Source organism: Myotis brandtii, unplaced genomic scaffold (assembly GCF_000412655.1).
Source record: "Myotis brandtii unplaced genomic scaffold, ASM41265v1 scaffold399, whole genome shotgun sequence".
Taxonomy (NCBI): Eukaryota; Metazoa; Chordata; class Mammalia; order Chiroptera; family Vespertilionidae; genus Myotis; species Myotis brandtii.
In genome coordinates, this window is record NW_005365325.1 from 4320059 (window position 1) to 4333380 (window position 13322).

Consider the following 13322-nt stretch of genomic DNA (forward strand, 5'->3'; position numbering starts at 1 on the left):
TCCCTCCATCTTTGTTTCACTTTATGGTTGGAACACATCATAATTCCCCAACTTATACACTATTTCAAGCCTCTGGGGTCTTACTTGGACTGGTCTGTGTCTAAGTAGAGTTCTTTATCCCTCCTTTTGGTACGGATTAAAACCCTCTGCTTTTCCACTTTCCTTCTTCCAGGGAAAAAGTAGAGAGGAGAACAGTGCAGATTGGTTTGGCTCAGTGGATAGAGTGTTTGCCTGCAGAGTGAAGGTTCCGAGGTTCGATGAGAGAGAGAGGGGGCGGAGAGAGAGAGAGAAAGAAGAAGAAGAAGAAGAAGGAGTTCTTTTCATTTGCAGTGACATTTGAGGACAGGGCAAAGCATGTGGAATCATCTGGGATACCTGAATGATGCCTGTGTGAGGCACATTGGTTGGGGCTGGCTCCTACCTGCTAAGTAAAGGGTCATGTGTTTGCTCATGTACAAACATATTTTTCTAAAGCGGGCAAAGCCTCCCTTGTGTGGAACACTCTTATTTGGTCACAACCTCTGCTAAGCATTGTATGCACATTATTGTATTTTACTCTCCCTCAAACCAGTAAGGAAGATATTGTTATTTCCTTTTACAAATCAGAGAGAATGCAGCTTCAGAGAGGTCAAGACATCTCTTTACTGAAGGTTACTATTGGCAGAGCCTGATAGCGATGGTTCTCTGGGACAGCATCAATTTCATTTCAGGTGCATTTTTTAGAACATATTCTTTGTGCGGAATTCATATAACTTAGTAATTCATATGACTACTCCTAAATATTGTAAGTATCTGCCTTATATATTATGGGATTTCTATTTCTATAATTTATTCAGAAATAAACAACAGAAATTTACTTTCTCACAGTTCTGGAGGCTACAAGTCCAAGGTCAGTATGTCAGTAGGGTTGATTTCTTCTGAGGCCTCTCTCCTGGGTTTGCAGATGGCTATTTTATCCCTGTGTGCTCACATAGTTTTATCTGTGTGTTTCTGTCCTACTCTCCTCTTCTTACAAGGACAGTAGTCATTATTGGATTAGGGCCCATCCTAATGACCTTATTTTAACTTAATTACCACTTGAAAGGCCTTATTCCCAAATAAGGTCACATTCTGAACTACTGGGAGGGGAAGGGCATATTTCGGCCCATAACAACTGTCAATACTAAGGCAGAACAGGGATTTGAACCCAGTCTTCTGACTCTGGATTCTCTGTCTGCTCTGGACAACACCTGGTTCCTCCATGCCCTATGGACCTGGATGATGACTGTCAGGAGCTAAAAAGCTGAGCTGCCAGGAACTGGAGAAGCCAATTAAAACAACAAGCCAGCCCTAGCCGGTTTGGCTCAGTGGATAGAACATCCTCCTGTGGACCAAAGGATCCCAGGTTTGATTCCCGTCAAGGGCTGGTATCTGGGTTGCAGGCTCCTCCCCAGCCCACTCCCTATGTATTTCTCTCACTTCGATATTTCTCTGTCTTTCCCTCTCTCTCCCACTCTCTCTAAAATCAATGGAAAAATATCCTCAGGTGAGGATTAAAAAGAAACCCCCAAAACAAAGAAAGCAACACTCGAGCCTTCAATCATTTACTATGATAGTATAAGGATGAGGTTAAACCAGAGAAAACACTGGCTCTCCCCTACCCCATTCCATTTCCCCCATCAAATAGTGCTGATCGAGGAACAGCTGGATAGACAAAGGTGTGGTAGTCACCTCACTGATGAGAGAACCCAAAGAGGGAGGGGAGAGGAAAGATGGGAAAAGGCTAAGAATAGATAGCTACTGAATACTGAACCAGAGAGGACAAAAAGTATCTTCAAGATCCTCTTCTACCACCCCTTAGACCACTTGGTAGAGTTGCCTCAGTAAGGCCTCTGCCCAAGGCCTCTGATAAAGAAGCCTTTGCATAGAAGTGCCTATTCTATGAATGCAGATTATATGACTAGCTTAGGGGGTGAGGGAGTTAAGTTCTTGAGTGCCACTTCCTTCAATGACTACAGTGCATTGTTTGGACACCAAAGCTTATGCGAGAAGGGCAGTTTCCCTTTGTGAGGCTTGCTAGGTAAAGCTTTTGTAATTGTCTATGGCTGGGCCTGAGAGATCACACAGAGGTTTTTGCCCAGGATCCAGACTACTTAATAACGGAGTTTTTAAGGGTTGAGGGCTCCTCCCAGTGACTCTGAGCTTGTTAGTTGTGGGAAAGCCCACATTTATACATGTGGAATAATTTTTCCTTTGACCAGATAATCATTTCATTTCTCTTCATCGCATTATTGCAAAGGCTTCTTCTTACTCCCTTCCATTTCCATTAAGCCTCTACTGTGATGAGTGGGACTGTGGAGAAAATCATGTTGTCCATGAAATCATTTAGGAAAGGAGTCTGCTTAGCATAATGTATTTCTTGCACTGATCTGGAACTGGGAAATTTATAACTTTTTTGGCAGCCAACAGAAGATGGCAAACAAGACCCTTGGATCATTAGTTCTAGCAATCTCCTCTTAATTTAGATGATAATTTAAAAAGTCAATAGGCAGTGTTATATAAATATGTCAAGGCTGACAACTTTGGCTTAACGCTCCAGTAGATACAATTTTTCAGGTGAAAAAGGCCTTTGGGATCCTCATATGCAACCTTTCTGCCTTTAAGAAGAATCTAGTATGTCAGAGGTCTCTGGAAGGCGCACATACATGATTATATATACAAGGCACCATCATTAGGGCTTTCAATACATTTATTTCATACAATGCTCACAAAAATCACATGGATAGATGATGTCACCACCATTTTGTAAATGTTAAAACTGCCAGAGACTAGATAATGATACTATCAATTCCATTAAATGACTTATCTATTGTTGAATTTGAAAAGAAACTTCTGGACCTTACTTTCAAAAGAAGAGAATATTATAGAAATTGTTTTTATTGTATCAGTAAATATTTTATACAGTTAGCTGATGGTGGTGTTTTTTAACTCATTTATAAAACATGAGCAAAGGAATTTTGTAATATTACCTGGTGAACCAAAGATAAAGTAAACTGATAAAGCAGAAAAATTATTAGTGATGAATTTCTGGAATAATATTTTAGGTAACATCAAGCATTTAGGGTTTTGGCGTGTTGCCTCTACTTTTCTTCATACATGCTCTCGAAGAAAAAGCTTTTGATGGCTTTGGAGAGTGATGGAACAATCTCAGGTAAATTTAGTTTGAATAATTGCAGATTTGGGTGCGTGCTTGGAGGTGGTTCTTATACATGCTCAACTTGGACTTCATACATCAAAGCCTTTTTAAAAATACCAATTAATACTCTTTACTTAGAAATATTTACACTTATTGCTTGAATTAAGTTTTAGTTACTTGGATTCAAGCTCCATAAGAGCAGGAATTATATGCACTGTCTGGCATAAGTAGGTGCCAGGAATAGTGTTAAGATTAATTAACGGATACATTCTAATTTAAAAACCTTTAAAATCTAAACCATGGGGAAGAGGAAGTGATGAAGGACAGATGGGAGAGATTTCAGAGTAATTGAGTGCTGGCTATGAGCAAGTTTGAAAGTATTTCACTTCTTAAGTTGAACAATTTTGCAGAGGTAGACCGAGAAACCTTCTTAGATCATTCCTAGAGGGATTTGATGAACCCCAGTGTAATTATCTAGATACAAAGTTATATTGGACCATGAATTGTAACCCAGAGATGAGAGGCAAAGAGTGATTTTGAAATATTTTATTCCCCAAAAGGTTTCTAATAAATATGGGCTGACACTGACAGGATGTCCCCCTCCATTGTGTAGCTTGTGAAGTAGGCTACTCAGTTGGAATTAAATGTTTACTTGACATTTAGTCCTTTCATTATTGCTATCCTTTGAATTGTAACCATTTCATCTCTAGATTTTTGGGTTTATAATTTATCATACATCCTTCCAGGATAAATGTATACTCACCTGAACTTTAAGAACTGGCCTTACATTTCATAGTATTTGACTCACTACACAATTCAAGTCTTGAACTCACAATTATTTATGCCATATAGGATTACTAAAATGGCAGAAAATCCCTGCCTAAAGAATATAATGCATATCCTAAAATTCTATGTGTCTAGAAGAGAAAATATAAAGGATATTTTTCCTGATTATGGATAGTGATGTTGCTGTTAGTGGAGGTGTGTGCAGTATTACTGCTCTGAGATTCTTTTATTAAGCTGTTTCAGTAAAGCAGGCACTGTGTCTTATGTTTCTAATCGTTTTGTGTCTTCTACAACCCCCACAAAGAGGATGCTGGACAATATTTGTTGGGGCAAGAAATTATGTGAAGGTAGGACCTACTTGGTGCCAAGCCAAGCATTGATGACATAAAGATGAAACAACTCATCCTAAGTCCACAAGGAACTCTCAGTTTAATGGAGGAAATACTAGTAGATGTATGGACAGTCCCCGACTGAATGATGGGTTGACTTCATGGTGATGATATGCATTTAGTAGAAACTGTACCTAAAATTTTGAATTCTGATATTTTTCTCAGGTTAGGCATATGTGGCAAGATACTCTCTCATCATGCTGGGCAGCGACAGTGAGATAATTTTGCCCAACTGTAGTGTTCTGAGCAGGTCTAATGTAGGCCAGGCTAAGCTATGATATTTGGTAGGTTAGGTGTATGAAACACATTTTCAACTTATGACAGGTTCGTCAGGACATAATCCCCTCCTTAGTCGAAAAGCATCTATATATAGTTGTTGTACAAGCTGACAGTCCATCAGTACTGATAAACATCCAGGTGCTAAAGCAGTACAAAGGAAACCACTGAATTCAGATCAATAAAGGTGGAACATCAAAGCAGAAATGATTATTATTGACAGAAAATGCACAAAAATGCAGGGGGAGATGTAACACTAGTATATATCTGACTATAGTACAGTGAGAAGCAATTCTACTTTCTTATTTGCTCTTTTATTGTCTCTTATTTTCCTCTTCATTTTTTCCTTAAAACCCAAACCACCAAGTCCAATGTATATTATCTCCAAAAGGAAAATTCATTTACTACATGAGTATTATAGGGTGAATTGTGTCCCACATAATTTTTATGTTGAAGTCTTTATCAATACCCAGTACCTTGAATTGTGACTATTTTGAGTAAGGATCTTTCAAGAAATAATTATGTTAAAATAAGGTAATATGGATGGGCTCTCATCCAATGAGACTACTGTTCTTATACAAAGAGAAAATTAGGACAGACACATACAAAGTGCCCATCAGTAGATGAGTGGTTAAAATATCGGCTGCCCATTTATACCATGGAATACTATGTAGCTATAGAAAAAGAAGGATCTCCTGCCCTTTGAGACAGCATGGAGGGACCTGGAGAATGGGTGGGGTCAGAAGAAATTAATTAAAGAACTTATATGCATCTATGCCTAATCCATGGACACAGACAATAGTGTGGTGAAGGCCAGAAAGATAAATTTTATCTTTCAACAAGAAAGATAAATTTAAAAAAAAGAACAGTGCTTGGCACCTAACAAACAAACAAACAAAAGACACAGGGAGATGACTTCCTACAAACCAAGGAGAGAAACGCTCTGAAGAAACCAACACTGCTGGCATCTTCATCCTGACTTGTAGCCTCTAGAACTGTAAGAAAATATGTTTCTATTGTTTAAACCACCTAGTCTATGGTATTTTGTTAAGGCAGCCCTATCAAGCTAAATAATGAGCATGTGCATATTCCTCTTCTACTGCTATAAAGGTAAAGATTCTCACGAAAAAGCATAAAAATAACAGTCCTTCATTTGTATCATAACAATGAAACTAAAGCAGTTGGCACATTTTCACCTGGGTCTTGTCATCTTTATTTTTTTGTGTTTCCCTGGACTTTTTTCAAGGATTGTATGGTGTCAAATTTTTATTCAGGTACATGATTTGAGATTATTACTCCAACATTTCTATAATTATTTGATTCATTTAATTAAAATTATTGAATAAACTAGGCTTCTAGTTAAGTCTAAGCTAAATGTCCTCATTTCATTTCTTGGAAATATTAGAAAATCTACTGTATTTTTTTTCCTTTGACTAATTTGCAGAATTTTCCAGGAAATCTATTTTTACCACTTTAGTCCACATGACCCCACCACCCTGAGTAGTTGAAGAAAATATATTATCTGGCATTTCAAAGAACAGAATCAGTAGTATTTAATTTCGATTTTTTAAATGAAGTTGCATAATTTTACATGGAACTAAATGCAATTTATTTACTTTTATCAAAATAAACCTGAGATTATAGAATCATAAAGTAATACTTGTTCTAGCTGAATTTAGGTCTTTGACAGAGTAAGAAGTTATATTAGTCATTTTAAGTATAAAATGATAATTGTGTCCATTGTTACTTTCCTTTACCTTTGCTTTTTTTTCAGTTTCCACAGAACTTTCAGTATCTGTTGAAATCAATATGATGTGAATGAATTATATAGAGTCACTGCAGTCATTCAGAAAATATGGGGTTTTCTTTGTAATTCAAAAATAGGCCAAGAAAAATTTTAGCCACTTTCTTCCCATATCTCTAAATTCACTTTATTATTCAAGATGCAATCAGAGAAACAACAACAACAACAAAACTATTCTAAGTATTTAAAAATAAAGGAAATTTAAGTCAGTGAACTAAATACTCAGGCTTTGGAAAAGTGGAGGAGCTAAACAAGAAATGAGTAACATTAGGCAGGAAACTCTTCACGAAGTAGAATGACAACAGGAAGAGACAGTGCTACTAGAGATCCAGGCAGGGAATCCTAGTAGAATCTGAAAGTAGGGCATGCTTCTCAGGTAGGAGCTGGAACTGAGGAAGAGTGCAGCCCATGCAGAAAAAGTGGAGCAGGATGTGTGTGTGTGGAGGGGGTTGGGCGGGGGGGTAAATTCCCTGGTTTCTTCCCTTAAGCTGTCCAGTGCACAGCCACTGCCTGCAGAAGCTTCATGGCAACGGAAATGGGTTAATGTGACTCATAAAAGGATGGGGGTGGACTTGGACATAACTACATAATTGAATAGTATTTTTAAAAGTTAGATCTCAAATCATTTTTATCTGATACATTTTGGATGCTGGAGAGTAAACCTGGGACAGGGGACAAAGGTAACCGTGGAGGAAACAGAGGGCTGGAAGGACTTGCTGAGAGAAAGCTTGGTGTTGGAATGAAGAGGATGGTCAACCAGGTAGAAGAAAATCACACTGCAGATGAAAATAAAGACAGAGAGTTTAGGAACCTCATTCATTCAGTCACCCACTTATTCAGTAAGCATTCAATGAGTACTATTATATTTCAAATACCATGTCACTCAAGGAAGCACAAATAATAAAATATCAACCTCTGTGGTCCCATAGCGCTCCCAGCATAATAGAAGCTGAACGTACAACATAAATTTTAATGCAGGCTCCTAAAGGCTGATAAAAATAAGCACAGTGGATTATTGGGCCTCAGAGGAACAGCAACTAGACAGAATAAAAGTCAAATGTGCCACTTGATTTTTGTCTTAATGAAATTTAGCTGGCTGAACAAGGGTGTTGGGAGAGTAGGAAATTGCTTTCATCTAAAGAAAACATGCATAAAAATAGGAATGTGAGGAAATGCATTTTCACAGCATTGCAAGGAGTTTGGGATGAATAAAGAAAAACATTCTTATAATTTTGATGATGCTATAAAGGTCAGAATGGGCCATGTCATGAACGGTCTTGTGGGCTAAATGCCTCTATTCTTTTGTTTCAGGCAAGAATAGGTAAGAAAGAACTATCTTCCTCATTTATATCACTCTGAAGATTTGTAGCACTTGCCATCATGGACAATAATGTTGATTCTAGACTTGAACATTTGATTCAAAGTGACACAATCGCAAAGACCTCGTACCCCTGACCACCCTGTGACAGCCTGTGCTTCTGGTCCACTTTATACCACAGAGCACACATTATCCTGAGATCTATAAACACCTGTTGAATCCTAACCTAAAAGTTTCAGAATACAGCTATACACACAACTTATTTGATAACATGCTCTCTACACCCTTTATGACACTAAGGCAGGGGTGGGCAAACTTTTTGACTTGAGGGCCACAATGGGTTCTTACGCTCTCTACACCCTTTATGACACTAAGGCATGACTCTTAATTTTCCAGAAATGAATCCACTCTTCTTCTTTCAAAATGCCAAGGTTTCTATCAAGTTTAAGTAAAGCTTAAGGCCTATCTAAACTGGGACATTTTGTCTTGATGGTGGCTTGGTAGCTGTGGATTGTGCATAAAGTGAGTACCTTGGGGTCAGCATGGTCAGCCACAGGTCAAGCAACAGAGAAGACTGTTGCCACAGGTGGGCAGTGCCAGGTGACACATATAAACATCTAGGAAGGAGGCAATTACAAATGTGGGGAACAGGAAGGTCAAGGAAAATGGGGTGTCAGTCTGAGCAATAGAGAACTTACTTTGAAATGGAGTTAAAATATGTTTGAGTCTCTCTCCATATGCTTCTTGTTATGGTCAGAAGACCTTTCATAGTGTGGTTGACTTTAGAATGGTAAGGAACAGAAACTAGGTACTTTTTGATGGAGGGAAAGATAGAAAAAATGGAGGTAAAAGGCTAATTTTTAGATACCTGTGCAACCGTTAGGCACATAGATCATTAATGAAATCATATACAAATGTTGTCTTTTCAGTGAAAATAAAGAAAAATGGTGAAAAGCCATCCCAAAGTGACTGATTGAAAAACAAATTACTCATTCTCTTTTAACATGTTCTTTAAAAGGTATTTCAGCCCCTCATAATAGCCCAAAAGGTACATTCTCTTATTTTGTCTATGGAAGGTTCTCTTCTGGCATAGAGAGACTCTTAGAGGGGCTGTTGATAGGTTACGTGATGTGTAAGATTCGCTGTTTCACTGACATATTATTCTATTCAAAGCTAATTTTCTGGAAAGGCACATCCTTTTTTTAAGCTTCTGTGCTTTAGTAACTTTCTTCTGAGACACTTCAAAGAGCCTTCCAGCACCATAAATCCACCCACCAAAAGGAGGCTCTGCCAAGGGCCTGCGGAATTAATACGAGAAAAAAAAGAACAACAACAAAAACCCACCACACAAAATAACAAAAACACAAGGAAAATTTGTGCATTATGTTCATTAAAGTGATCTGTAGCCATGGAACAACAAAAAAAGCCCACAAATAGTTGTGTGGACTTAATTTGGGGTTGTGTCTAAACCTTTTCTCCTTGGTATTGGAGATATTAACTTGGGGGTTAATGAATGCAGTGCCTGAATGAGTAGAGTTAGGGACTCTAGAATCAGATCTTGGCTCAGCTCCAGGATGTCTTCTCTTTCTAGTTTCTGGTTGTTTTTATTGTTCCCCATCTAAAAGGTCATTCTGCTTCTCTGAGAGTTTCAGACTTCCCCAAGAACTGTTGTATGCTGGGCTCTCTCTTTCTGAAATTTCTATTTACTTATAGTCTGTTGTTATATACAACCTTGTGGTGAGCAGTACTCAAGCAACTCACTACTTGTGGTATAGTATAAAACACAAAACCTCTTTGAGGTCTCAATGTCCTCATTTGTAAAATAGGATGATACTTATACTTACAACTTATAGGTGTGCTATAGAGATTATATAATATTTATGTGAAAATGCTTCATCCAATTTTAATCTTGTATCTGAGTGCTATGGTAAGACTCTGAATTCATAGGAATGGACTCATAACAGATTAGGAATGTCCCTAAGGAGTATGAGTAGAACAAAAGAATCTAGCAGAGAATAAAAAGGGGCAGTTATGACTCAGTAAATAATTCAAATATGAGGATCTTATAAACCTACAGAGTGGCTGTAATCCAACTTCAAGTTTGGCTCTGAGCTTCCTGGAAGAGCTATAAAATCTTATGAAATCATTTATTTTCAAAAAGTGAACTTCTTTTTTATTTCCAAGTGTCCTTGCACAGTAATAAACATTTATTTCATAAGTATGTGTTAAATAGTTGACTGATGTAAGTGCTTAGTAAATGTGCAGTATCATTATATTACATTTTGAGCAATAAGAATGCTAAGTGAAGCATCTTTCTGTAAGTTAATCGTCCTGATCTCTATCAGATAGGAAACAATATTATACCATGGAGACATTACTCAAGGAAAAAGTCATACGTGATTAGTTAATATATACTTACTCTTGTAAGAAACAATACATCAATTTTTGCTCTGCAAATTAACATTAGTAAGGATACATTATGTGAACATATTGTAGTATTAGTATGAAAGCTTCATCGAATGAGTACTCAGACTACCATGTCTGAAAGACAAATGAGACCACAAATATAAGCAAAGAGGCAAACTTTATATTTTTTAATAATTTTAATAATTTATGCTCTTTATAATTTTAAGAGAATTCTAAAAGTCAGCGGGAGACAATACCCAAAGCACTTGTATTCAGTGGTGTTTTGTTGATCCATTCAACAACAGGAAAAACCTCCAGACTCAGTCACAAATCCAACATAATCTTTGAGACTAACTTTCAGAAATGTTCATTACTGTGATGGAGCAGAAATTTTCTCACAAGTTGTATGTAAGCATAGAGTTATTTCTCCGTTTGGGGTAAACAAATTTATTTTTTTGTACTGTTTTTTTTTCTGGGTCTTCCCATTTTTGTTATGGGGTTGACTTTGGTCTTTACATTTAGTGGTCATCGTTGAAGGCTGGGAATCTCACACAGGATGTCGAGGTGAAATGAGAAATCTCTCTCTTCACAATGTGGCCGAAGTTCCAGTTTGGGTGAATGCCTGATCAAGGGAATTATTAAGTTGCTATAGTTGCTATCACACATTAAGTTTAGACGAAATGTGACTCATGCCATTTACCCAGGCAATCAAAATATTTTTTTATGAAACTGGAAGCCAAGAAGCTAAAGTATTTTTAAAGATAATTCTGATATTTCATGTCTCTAGGGACCAGTTTCAATGAAAAAATTCCCACGAGACCAAGGAACATGGGGACAAAGTGCAACCATGGTGCTTTATATAATTTCCAGCAAACACCGTTTTCAGCACTTACTCAGCATCGTTGAAATAACCCAATGCTTTGTTTTTCTATAATAAAACTGACCAATGGGACCTCTGACAACAGCTATACTATCAAGGAAGCACAGGCCTGATTAAGAGTGAGTTCACTGCTCCCACCTGAATCTTAATGCACAATCTTTATATTTGGAAGTTACATGCTCTTTTTATTATATGCACAGAGGCCATCACGGGAATTAAAATTTTAATCGCTGGATAAATAACAGTAATAGACAATGATGTAAAATGTGTACTACATATCACCATACGCATTGCATTGCAGAGAGATACATTCATTTATTCTTCACAATAATTGTGTGATGTGGGTGCTATTATTATCGTGATTTTACAGATGAAAGGGAAGAGCAGGGTTAAGTAATTTGATCAAGTAAGTAAGCCAGAATTTCAACCCTGGACATCTGGATCCATAGCACATGATCTTAACCTCTATACTATGCTATACTACACTATTCTATACTATGTAATACTACACTACACTAGTCTATCTATTGTAAATACATGGTTTTCTTCCCAAAGTGTCCATTTAACTTAAATCTCACCTAATCTGTGTAATTCACATCCAGTTTTGCCAGACTTCAAAATCTTAATCATTCTAACTTACTGTGCTTGGAATTATGAGGGAGGAGGGGATCATTAAGAGAGAGATTATTCTAAAATTAAAATTTATGAATAATTGAATTTAATACCAACATCTATGTTTTTCCCAGGTTAAAACGTCTTTTAGGACTGTATGTTTCCCTATTTCAGACTCAATAAGGGGCACAGAGCAAGTGAACCTAATGTTTATGATTGTTTGGGATGTTTGACTCCTGGGTGTTTCATACCATCAAGTCTCACAGGTACGAAAACACACACACACATATCTCCATTTAAAATATTTTATTATTTAAAAAAAAATTCAAAGCGAAAAGCAAAACTTTTCAACTCATTGGTTACACACAAGTGGAAGTGGCTGTGTGAACTGTTATGCCCAGAAGGAGTGTAAGGTATCAGAGGAAGAGAGCGATATGGTTGAAGACAGCTGTTTGCCAGAAGCACATGAGGAATACAAATAGAATCCTGCTAATAAAGAATCTGTCTTCATCATAGAGCTCAGGGTATATCAATGAAAGTTGAGAGCTTCTTATAAGATGCAAGGAGAATAAACTTAATATTAAGTGCAGAGATGAATTACTGATTACTTCATCTCTGTTTCCTACAAATGCATTTAATTTTACAATACCCATTTATCAACCAACACCTTACACATTTCTTAAACCAAAAAGATGCAAGCATGTGCTCTCAACTACGACCAGCAGATGGCAGTAGTAAACAGACTCACATACAGTAGTTGCTCAAAGAAATATGCTTCTAAATGGAGGCAGATGTCTGATGAAAATAATTAGTCATAAAATGATAGTAAATGCATGAGGCAATAGTAAAAATTTTCAGTAGTACATTTAATTTTTTTATCAGAGCTTAATCTGATTTTTTAAATTGAAATTTAAGGATGATATATTTTAGTTGTAAAATTCATTTAACTAAAATAAAATATGCCATATTTCTTTCCTTTTATTAAAATGTAAACTGCCATATGTGTTCATATGACTCAAAGAAAAATTCATCTAATCTAGAAGTGCTCAAAATATAAAAAGGAAAGTGTAGCAGGGTAACAACTTCACATCATTTAATTAAAAGATTAAATATGGTTATAAGGGGTTAAGGAGAGTCTTGAGGGAGTTGTACACACTAAGGTGACCCAAGCAAAAACTGCTCCTTGTAGCACTTGAGCCAAGAGATGATGAATAGTTGCAGCACAGAAAAAAAATGGATTTTTTTACTTCTCTGCTTAAACAATCCAATGGCTTTTATTAATTTACTAGAGGCCCAGTGCACAAAAATTTGTGCAGTCGGGAGGGTCCCTCAGCCTGGCCTGTGCCCTCTCACAGTCTGGGACCCCTCAGGAGATGTCCACCTGCTGGCTTAGGCCCGCTCCCCGGGGGATTGGGCCTAAGCTGGCAGTCAGACATCCCTCTAAAAGCCCGGGAGCCCTCGGGGGAATGTCCACTTGCCAACAGGGAGCAGGCCTAGCTGCAGTTAGACATCTTTAGTGCTGCTGAGGAGGCGGGAGAGGCTCCCACCACCACCGCTGTTCTGGCAGCCGTCAGCCTGGCTTGTGGCTGAGCAGAGCTCCCCCTGTCAGAGCACACTGACCAGCAGGGGGCAGCTCCTGCATTGAGCATCTGCCCCCTGGTGGTCAGTGTGTGTCA

The 13322-nt window shown here is 37.6% G+C and overlaps 1 protein-coding gene across 1 annotated transcript in view; it reads right to left on the minus strand.

The window, feature by feature from the left end:
- Positions 1–13322, minus strand: part of ANO3 (anoctamin 3) — a 285060-nt gene that overhangs the window by 252363 nt on the left and 19375 nt on the right. The window lies entirely within an intron of this gene.